Source organism: Atractosteus spatula, chromosome 5 (genome assembly GCF_055471065.1).
Source record: "Atractosteus spatula isolate fAtrSpa1 chromosome 5, fAtrSpa1.hap1, whole genome shotgun sequence".
NCBI classification, from domain to species: Eukaryota; Metazoa; Chordata; class Actinopteri; order Semionotiformes; family Lepisosteidae; genus Atractosteus; species Atractosteus spatula.
Window position 1 is genome coordinate 6,202,002 of NC_142710.1, and position 8,943 is coordinate 6,210,944.

The following is an 8,943-nucleotide window of genomic DNA, read 5'->3' on the forward strand; positions in this document are numbered from 1 at the left end:
TGCTGAGTATCTCCATTTGTCATGCTGCGTCTCTAATGGGTGTCAGTGAGCAGTGTGGCCTTCATCATATACTGTCCATGGTCAAATTGGCCTTTACTTGCCTGTTTGCAGGTGAAACACAGGTTAGAGCACACCACAAAGAAGGAGCTGGCCCCTAAAGTGTGCGACATTAGCTTGGCATGTTTGGCAGTAAACTTCTCACTTCTGGCTAGACAGAAAAACTCTGGTCTAAGATGTTGTCTTCATCTGTGCTGGCTAAACTATTATTCCTAGAATCATTTAGGTGTGTGGTGTTTGTGAGAGAAACTACATTTGGTGTGGTTAACCTCAACACTGCAATAGGAGAACTTCCTTTTAGTTCTAATGTATTGTTTCTTGCCTGCTCTTTGGGTCCTGAAGATGATCTAGCACTGACTCATCTATTGTTTTTTTTAAATACATGTGGAAATGGAATCTAAAATATTTTTAAACGGTTTAGATATAGGCCTACATATGACCTAGATTAACATCAGAAGAACTAAACATTCACATGAAACCTAACAGCACAACTACACATTTACCTGTTGGACAACTATCAACGTCAAGAAGAAGCATCTATCATTTGAAAGATTTTTGGTGCCCTTTGAGGTTTTTACATAATCCAGGCTCATTTACACCTAAATCCTGTGTGAATGGTAATGTTCATTTTTCATGCTGAGTGGTACACATTGCTTATTGATTTAAAAAGCTTTAGACTTCAATTTCCTCATGGTATGAAACACTAATAGAGTTGATTTTTTTTTTCCCTGCTGTGATGTAAGTCTGTTCCTAATCTTCTACCCAATCAATATGCATCTGTAAAGGAAAATATTCTTAAACACTCTCAAATAATTACTCTAATTTGTTAGAGGTGCGGTATGGCTGTGAAATATTCCTTAGTACTGTTGGGGATCATGGGTACCCTAGGCAATTTAACAGAAGCACAATGACATACCCATTATGTTTATGGCAAGCATATCTATATTAAAATGAAAATCTCAGTAATAGTTTAATACACTTTATTTTATTGTAATACACTATGTTACCACTGTAATAATCTTGTTATATTTAATTTCTCATAGAGCTCAACAGTGCCTCATAGGGTACTGCATAACAAATCTAATGTAGTCTGTATAACATACTGGCACGCCCTCTGCAGCCAGAGGGCGCTCCAACTCTGTCCTGTCCCTAGTTTCCTGTGCTTTGCTGTCCTTCCAGTGTCTCTCTCTCTGGGGCTATATATTTCCGGGTCACTCATTCACCTTCGCTCAGCATTGACGTTCGGATGTCCTGAGACCCGCCTAGCACCAGGTCGCCGCTCTGAATATCTAGTAAATTCTCTCGTCTAACACATAACACATCAATCCAAATGATTCCTTTCCCCCTGTACTGACCACCTCAATACCTAAGTTGTTGCCGTTTTAAATAACAGTCATCAACTAACTAAAAATAAATAACGAAAAAGGACACAACGTTTTGCCCCTAATGAAATGTGCATCCAAAGAGGAAACATTTCCACATGCACGATAAAGCTCCTTTCCTTAGATTTCATTATAGCTCGTCCCTTCCCCTCGCTGCCCAGAGCTGATAAGCTTCGTTTCGTCGAGGAGGAGCTGGCAGTTGAGCTTCTCCACCTGAATGTAACGGCGTTCCGCACACGTCTTGACTGTGAGCTGCCAGCTCCCTCACAGGAAACAGTCTGTCGGTCGCAGCGGTGGAGGCCCAGCTGTGGCCTGCTCCTGTTGAGTGGCATGGTGGGAAATGGTTTGTTGCAGGATGTTGGGGTGGGTGGCAAGATGGTTGTCTCATTTTTCATTCCCATGCTGATTTTTCCTTCTTTCATGGTTTTTATCCTCTGCTCTAATCTCACTCAAATTCATTACAATTGGGCTCCTGCTCGCTCCTCCCGAGAGTTTCCCTAGGTAAATTAGTGGTAGGAGTTTTGCATTTGTACCAGCGCTTTCACCTGCACTTCTGTAGCTTACCATGACTGCTCTGTGCTAGTTTGGACACTGAGGATGTCCTGAGGACCTGTGATAAAACAGTTCCAACGATGTTTGTTATCATATTTGATATCCCCATAGTCCAGAGTGTAACAGCACAAAGAAGACGATTTAACCACAAACAGCTGCTGACAATGCTAAAACCACGAAAAGAAACTGCAAAGAGACAAAGCACTGTGGTAAATTGTGCAAGGTAAACAGTTGTAAGTCTACACTCATGTGAACCCCTGACTGAGAAATTTTGGACAATGTTATGATTTAACTTCCAAGATAACTGTAACTGCACATTGATGCAATGTGTCTCCGGGAGCTTTTTGTTTTAATGGAAATTATAAGCTCATTTTTAAAGTCTTTTCCCCACTCAGGTGACTTTGTACCAGGAAATACTGCTCACAATGTCCTATTTAAGAAAAACAAAAATTGCTGTTTTCAGACCTGACCCGACACTGACCTGAGTCTGATACAAAGACAGGGATGGCATAAAAAAACTCATGGATAGTCGTGGGTAGAAACATAAAGTACACGTCAACAAAACACATGAAAATTAACAGACAAATGAAGTAGAGGACAAAACATAACCTGGCTTCTTTCAAAACATGACTAGATGGGATGCTGGGATCAATTAACTTTAAAACAAATGTCCCCTAGGGGACAATAAAGCTTGAATTAAAACTACAAAACAGGCTAGATGGGCCAAATGACTTCTACTCTTTTGGTAGTCATATGTCTTACTACCCCCCAGTGGTAGTTTCCAGTATTCTTATTCTTCTGCTTCTTCTTCGCATTTTCCCACTTATGCGGGGTCTGCTTGTTTGCACCGATCTTTCCACTTCATCGGTCTGTGGCGTCTCGGCAGGTGACTTTTGCGAGGCGCATGTTGCCTTTCAGCCGATCCAGCCAGGGCGTAAATGGTCGTCCACGGGGCCGGCGGCCTTCCACATTCAGTTCTAGGGTGGTCTTTGCCATTGATGTGTCATTACTACGGAGCACGTGTCCATTCCATCGCAGGCGCGATTCCTTCATTTTCTCAGTGATTGGGGTGACTTTGAGTGTTTTTGCGCCTCTTCATTCATGACATGGTCTAGTCTTGTCAAGCCGAGGGTCCATCGCAGCATCTTCATTTCCATCGTATGGAGTGCCTGTTCATGTTTCTTTGTCGTTGGCCAGCATTCAGTTCCGTGTAGGGCCACTGGTCTGACCACTGAGCGGTAGGCTTTGGATTTTAGGCGCAAAGGGATCTTCTTGTCGCACAGTACTCCAGTGACCTGCCGCCATTTCATCCAAGTGGCGCTGACTCGCGTCTTGGCGTCTTGGAGGGTAGTGCAGTCAGAGTTGACACATGAGCCTAGGTACTTGAAACTGGGTCACTTTGTTCAGTTGGACCCCACCAGCTGCAATGGTGCCATCGGTTTGATCACCGCATTCGAGGTACTCCGTCTTCTTGATGTTCAGTTTCATCCGAATCGTTCAAGGCGCATCTTCCACTCTTGTACTTGCTGTTCGGGGCCGTGTCGCGTTTCACTTGCTATCATAACATCGTCGGCATACAATTGCGTCCATGGATGCCTCGTTTGGATATCTTTGGTCACCATATCCATGCAAAGTATGAAGAGCAGAGGAGACAAGGCTGAGCTTTGGTGGATGCCAACATTGATCGGGAAGGTGTCTGAGGTTCCAGCTGCGCAATGTACTGAGCTAGTGGCCTTTTGGTACAGGAGCTTTGTCCAGCTGACATAGGCTATGGGAACGTGGTGCTGCCGCAGTGCCAGCCAGATGAGATCGTGCGGTACCCTGTCGAATGCCTTTTCCAGGTCGAGAAATGCCATGTGGATCGTTTTCCTCTTCTCGTGGTGCCTTTCCATCAGTAGGCGGGCTGCGTGTATGGCGTCTGTTGTTCCGCAGTTTTTCACAAAGCCGCATTGGTTTGGCGAGATATCGACGATGGTTCCTAGTCGTGCGTCCAGCACATGCTCGAAAATTTTCATTGTATGGCACAGCAGCCGGATCGGGCTGTAATTGGAGCAGTCGTTAACGTCGCCTTTGCCTTTCCAAATTGGCACTGTCATGCTGGTTTCCCACGTTTCCAGGGGTGCCTTTTTCTTGATGATCTTGTTGAAGAGGTCCGCAAGGCATGCTGCTCCTTGTGCTCCATGTCATCTGGGCCAGTTGCTTTGCCACTTTTCATCTTGTTGATGGCGGTGGTTACTTCTGCAATTGTGATGGTGGGTACTGGGCTGGAGGTGGTATCGGCTGTTGGTAGCGGAGGATGCAGAAATTCCTCGTTGCATATTTTCTCGGAGTAGTTCTTCCAGCACCAGAGGATGTCTTTTGGCTTCTGCAGCATCTGCCCATTTTCATCTTTGATGTTGATGACATGTCCTAGGTCTTGTGTGGCGCAGTCGCGTGCGCGGGCGAGTTTGTAGATTGTTTGCCCCAACAGGCATATCCAGTTGGTCATAGAGGTCCTGGTAGTGCGCCACCTTTGCAGTCGCCACGGTTCGCTTTGCGGTGGATTTCAGTGCGCGGTATCATACAAGATCGTCTGGACATTTTGTCTGCCACCAGGTCTTGTAGGCGTCCTTTTTTGCCTTGGTTGCCTCCTGTACATCGTCATTCCACCACCAGGTCTGTTTGCCAATAAAGCGCAGATTTGGTTTTGTGGTTCCCAGGGTGGTTGCAGCGCATGTCTTGACGTGTTCAGCCAGGTCGTTCCAATCTTCGCCGACTGTTGATCTCGGATTGGGCACCAATGGTCCTAGTGTCACCTTCACGACAGCTCGATATTCCGGTAATTTCCCCCATTTGATGCGTTCAATCTTGGTGGTTGGTCGCGCTGGGGTTTGGACTAGCTGGACTTTGGCATCCAACACCAGTAGCCGATGTTGTGGGGCGATGCTGTCTTACGGCATCACTTTGGTGTCGGTGACCATTTTGAGGTCTCGTTGTCTCACCACCCAGTAGTCGATCTGAGATGTTCGACCGCCGCTGTAGTAGGTGATGAAGTGTGATTCCTGCTTTTTGAAAAATGTGTTGGTGATGGCCAGATCCCAGGCTTCCGCGTGCTCTAATATCCGGGTGCCGCCTTCATTACGGTTGCCGTGTCCTTGTCCGCCATGGTTACGATTGAAATTATCCTTTGCTCGGCCAACATGCCCTTTGAGGACTCCGCCAATGAAAAGAATTTCGCTGTCATCGATGGCTTGGATGTGCGTTTCGAGGTCATGCCAAAATTTCTCTTTCTCCTCGTCTGGGCAGCCAGCCTGCGGTGCATAGCATGACACAACGCGCAGTGTGCTGGTTCCCATGCTGATTTTGGTGGACATGAGGCAGTCTGTGATTCGGGCTACTTCGTTGATGCAGTCGCGGATCCACTGGCTTACGACCACACCGACTCCATTTTGTGCCGTCTTCTTGCCGTGGTAGATCAGCTTATAGCCTTCTCCGATTTCTCTTGATTTTGCGCCGGCCCATTTGGTCTCTTGAAAGCAGGCAATGTCCACTTTTCGCTCCTTCAGGGAATTGGCCAGTTCTCGGCTTCGGCCCATCATTGTTCCGATGTTGATGGTCGCCAACCGGATCCTTTTTGGCTGTTGCTGTTGTTGATGATGATGATGAAGATGATGATGGTGGTGATGATGGACTAGCTTCTTTAACCGGATCCATCCTTGAGTAGGTAGCGCTTGCCCATTTCTCACAGCGTCCAGGCGAAGACGCTGCGCGTCGCCTGCGGGGGACACCCTAGCATTTCCCATATGTCGTTGAGTTGTCGTGTCCATTTTGACGCAACAAGGAATTTTTCTTCAGCCAGCTTGTTGCGCGGCCTGTCGCTGAAGTCCCTCCTCCTTTCGCAAACAGGCTTGGGACCATCTATGGCGGAGTTACTGGTAGTTTCCAGTATTATCCTTGTTATATTTCATGCAGCCAGACTGAATTGAATTAATCTTAATTGCCCCCAAAATAATTTGTTTTGCACATCAGGAGCTCATAAACATATAATATGGATGACAATAACACAGTACAACGATACAATACCATAATACAAAACAACATTCAACAAAGTCACTCAATCAGAACTCTTCCAGTACCAAAAGATTAAAAAAACAGATAATTAGCTTGTGAAGACTCTAAAAGCAATTAAGATAACATTATTCTACCTGCCAGCAAGTTTTCTGTGTTCAAAAATTGAATGCATTTACATGTAAAAGAAGTATAGTAGATGCTTTCTAGTAGTGCTCTCTAGTCTCTAGTTTTTAGGCTTTATACAGGGGATCTTTAACCTCCTCCAAGAGGGTAGGAGAGTATAGTTATAAAAAGAGTGGATGAGAAGAGACATCTAAGATTTTAGATCCCGACATACTGTAGTTTTGGTAAATATCAATATCACCATCATCATCATCATTTTACACACCGTTATCAGTCTTTATAATTAATTAATAATTGCTTAGGCTTATTTAGTGTTTTCTGGACACTCCACTCAAAGCGCTTTACAGGTAATGGGGATCCCCTCCACCACCACCAGTGTGCAGCCCCACCTGGATGATGCTCCAGTACTCTCACCACACACCAGCTCTCAGTGGGGAGGAGAGCAGAGTGATGAAGCCAGTTCAGAGATGGGGTTTTTCGAGAAACACCCTGGGATTTTTAATGATCACGGAGAGTCAGAACCTCGGTTTTACTTCTTATCTGAGGGACGGCACCTTTTTATAGTACAGTGTCCTCGTCACTATACTGGGGCATTAGGACCCACACAGACCATAGGGTGAGCACCCCATCTAGGTACTGACCAGGCTCTCACCTGTTAAGTTTTAGTGGGGCTGTCAGTTGTGAGTTGCAGAGTCATATTGCTTCATATGGGTACTTAGGTGTACACATAGACAGTAACCCGTGCTGGACTACTCCTGTTGAGAGTGTTTGCTCCGAAGTTCATCAGCGCTTATATTTCTTGCGAAGACTAAAAGTGTTTGGTGTTTGACAGGAAGTAATGCTACTCTTTTACCGTGCTGTAATCAAGAGCATTATCAGATATGGTGTTTCAGTGTGGTTTGGTAATCTATCAGTTCATTTAAAATCGCAAATTATACGTCTCATCCAAACAGCTTTGAAGGTCATGGGAGTGAATCAGCACCCCTCCCTGCAGACAATCTGAAAAATCCATAATCAATCAGGCAGAAAAAAATTAGAGCAGATCCTTCCCACATCCTCAATTCTGAATACCAACTTCTTCTTTCTGGCAAACGTTTTACGGTTCACAAACAGATACAAACATTCCTTTGTTCCACTATTCATTAAAGCTGTCAACGCAAATGACAAGGATAAACACAATTTTTTACCTTTACAATCCACGTGTGTGCAATGTGTTTTGTAATGCGTTATAAATGTTATATGTTGTTATGTGTTATACATGTGCAATAGAGTGATGTGCAATGTGTTTTGGGGTGTGTGCATTCTATTTAAATGTACAGGAGTGCTGTGTGTCCACAAAAAAATTCCCTCAGGGGACAATAAATCTTATCTTATATGGCAGTGTTGGTCAGCCTGTTACTGGGTGTCACTCCTTGTGACCTGTCTGATTTAGACAGACCCTGTACCTTTCTTATGTACAAAGATGTTTCCCAAGAATTGTATTATGAATAACCAGAGAGAGAATAATAAATAAAAAACAGAGTAAAAGATAATTTTGAACACCCTTGTAAACACAGATGTAGTGCTATATCTTATCATTAAGTAAGATCATGTATCTTATTCATAAAACTATTTTATTTACTGGAGAATTCTATCTACAGTATAAAAAATATTATCTTTATTAACACATTTTTCCAATGTAACTTACATTCAGCACAAACAGGTCAAAGGGGAAGAATGCATGCAATTACATTCATTTAAGAAAATGATGGGGAAACCGTCAGATAAAACCTGTGAAAATGCCAGGAATTCTACACCCTAAAAAAAGGAACAGGTGTCACGGACGTCCAAAGGGACTAACCGTGGGGAGCAGGAGAGCGGAAAAAGACCCATATGCGTAGCGGCGAGACGGGAAAAAGGCCCGGGCTCATAGTGCAAAGAGTTCAGGAATGCCGTATAGAAACCAATGCCCTCAGGGAGCGGACGTGGGGCACCCTGATGCTAGGCGGGTCTCAGGACATCCGAACGTCAATGCTGAGCCAGGACAGAGTGCAAGACCCGGAAATATATAGCCCAAGGGAAAGAGAGGGACAGGAAGGACAGCAGACCGGAAACCAGGGACAGGTCAGAGAAGGAACGCCCTCTGGCTGCAGAGGGTGTGACAACAGGCCTCTGGAAAAAGGAATTAAAATGACAATAAAAATAGAGAAGACTGAAAGGCTGCCAGAGGAAGATCTAACAGTCCTGAAAGGATTGGGATGGTGAGTCCCAATTAGGGGCCAGTAGAGTCAACCAGACAGGGTTGGGATGGTGAGTCCCAGTTAAGAGAGAGCAACAGTAGAGAAGGAACATGATCTCTAGCCAGGATGCAAGGGCAGTAGGTTGCTGGAGCAAGATAACATGAAAGTTTGGGCCTCTAGGACATACAGTATGTGATGCGCTCAGGTGCAGCAACATGATTGGATGGCCATCGTATTGACAAGTCATGCCCTGCTCCTGATTGGACAGTGGTAGCTAGCTAACCCAAGAGAGGTAAATGTCGTGACTCCTGAGCCTTAAACAGACTTGACCAGTCGCTTGTTGGAGTTGGGAGTCCCAAGGAAGGTGTTCTGCTTTCAGCCTGGCAGTTTAAGGGAAAATACAATCCTTTTTCTGCCTCTGCTGCCCCAACGACAGAGCAATCCTGTTTTTACTGTTGGAATATGGTTCATCTCTGATTCGCTTTCAGTCTCTGTCGGCATAAAACCTCCCAGGGGCCTTGTAATTCCTAAACAAGATATCTTAAGTTGCAAAGACCACA

At 45.0% G+C, this 8,943-nt stretch overlaps 1 pseudogene; it reads right to left on the minus strand.

Moving 5' to 3' along the window:
• Nucleotides 1-1,559: 1,559 nt before the first annotated feature.
• Nucleotides 1,560-5,797, minus strand: LOC148833695 (uncharacterized; annotated as a pseudogene).
• Nucleotides 5,798-8,943: the final 3,146 nt, after the last annotated feature.